This window comes from Haliaeetus leucocephalus, unplaced genomic scaffold (genome assembly GCF_000737465.1).
Source record: "Haliaeetus leucocephalus isolate CR32 unplaced genomic scaffold, Haliaeetus_leucocephalus-4.0 Scaffold202, whole genome shotgun sequence".
In the NCBI taxonomy this organism is placed as follows: Eukaryota; Metazoa; Chordata; class Aves; order Accipitriformes; family Accipitridae; genus Haliaeetus; species Haliaeetus leucocephalus.
The window spans coordinates 46,369-48,406 of NW_010972638.1; positions in this window are offsets into that span (position 1 = coordinate 46,369).

A 2,038-nucleotide genomic window follows, 5' to 3' on the forward strand; every position below is an offset into this window, starting at 1 on the left:
ACTTACCTGGGCTGCAGGTCCCTCCCAGGCCTCCCCGCTGACGTGATCCCTCGCAGATACTTTTTGGGGTAAGGGCTTCCTGACTGCTGGCGGGAGGAACAGCAAGCCCAGACCGCAAAAAGATCCAAGAGAGACAGGGACGGCCGTGGTGACACTTGTGGCGGCAGGAGGTGACAAGGAGGGACGACGGGGACGCGAGGTCTGGGATGCCCGATGCTGCGCAGAGCCCCCGGGGATGGGTCCTGCAGTGGGACACGGCCCCCGCGCCCCGAGGACCCCGCCAGCCCCAGGCTGTCCCCTGCACGGGGTGGGTGGGGGTGACGGTGGCCGGTGTCACCCATGTGCCTGGCGCAGGGCACACTGCCACCCCCCGCGTGAGACCCACGTGTGTAGCGCTGTGGCGCAGGCACCCACGGGACATGGCGGGGGGGGGAACTCACTGTGGGTCCCTGCAGCACCCTGGTCCCCAGCACCCTGCCCAGGCTGAGGGTCCCGGTGATCCCCAGTCCCTCGGCGTCCCTCGTGCCAGGAGCCATGACGCCTGGGTCCTCGGGTGACTTTGGCACTGCCGGAGCCGCGCAGACTGAGGGGACACGTCCCTGACCGAGGGGAGATGTGGCACAGGGTGATGGGGACGTGGCACAGACCCATGGGGACACACTCGCCCCAGCCCGATGTGGCCGTGGCACGGGCAGGAGGAGTCAGCCCGGCTGAAACCCAGGCAGGAGCAGCCCCTGCCTGTGCCGGCTCCCTGCCTGCAGGCAAGGAACACGGGATCCCATCTTGGACAGGGTTTTGCTGGTGGAAGATGCTCACCAGCTGCTGCCAGCCCAGGACAAGCTGTGATCGGTGGCGACCCGCACTGCCGTTTTCCATCGGCAGCAAGCGGGGTGCTCCCCAAATCCCTGCTGTCGCCCCGTGAGCTGCACCGGGCATCACCGATGCTGCTGGCAAACCCCAGGTCCTTTTCCTCGGGTGCTGGAAAAACCCAGCTGGGCCCAGGGAGGACCACAGGAGCCAGCAGGAATAGCTGGTGCTCGGTGTTACCGTGGGCTGCTGGGTTTAACCATCCTCCAGCTCTGTAAGGATGCTGCTGACCAACACTCCCATCCTCAGTGGCATCGGCTGCTGGGCGGTGGGGCGAGGGCTGCCCGAATTTCTGTGCCTCCGAGCCACATCCCCGGGGCTGGCGGCAGGATGAGGCCGTGGCTCTGTGGCCGGGCGGTGTCGGTCCCTCCGGGCTCGGCTCGGCTCTTAGGAGAGATGTCGGAGGTTTTTAGGGTACCGGTGACGTGGGTCTCCCCGAGGGCTTTTCGGTGGGGAGCACCCGGCGGTGGGACGGCAGGAACCCGCCTGTTCGGGACAGCCCGTGGCAGCACCGGTGCTCCCACCCACGGCACGGGGCTGCTGCAGAGGTGCAAACCCTGGGAGACAGTGGGGGGAAAAAAACGGCTCCCGGAGCAAGAGCGAGGCAGCCCAGCTCCTCACTGGGTGTCACACTGAACCCAAGCTAAGATGTCACCATCCCCTGCCAGCAGCACACGTGTCCCTTCTCCATCCCATGGTCCCTTCTCCATCCCACAGTCTCATCTCCATCCCTCCATCATCTCCATCCCTCCATCATCTCCATCCCACCATCGTCTCCATCCCGCCATCGTCTCCATCCCACGGTCCCTTCTCCATCCCACAGTCCCGACAAGCAGGGTGACAGGCAAGGTGACACTTTGCAGGGAAGGTGACACTTTGCAGGGAAGGTGACGCTTTGCAGGCTGCGATGCCCCGTCCCTGCGTCCCCCGATCCAGGGCTGTGCCGGGAGGGCGAGGGGATGGCTCGCACCCACCTGCACCTGGGGGCACCCCAGGGACACCCCAGGGCTCGCAGGGGACACGAGGCTGTCCTTGCTGGGTGCCAGCAGCCATGCAGGGATGCAGCCTGGGCACGCCGAGCATCCTCTGGGAGCAGGGGCCGGATCCTGCCCCGCCGCCCACCCGAGCCGAGCGGACCGGCGGGGATGCCGGTCCCACCAGCCCCCCATGC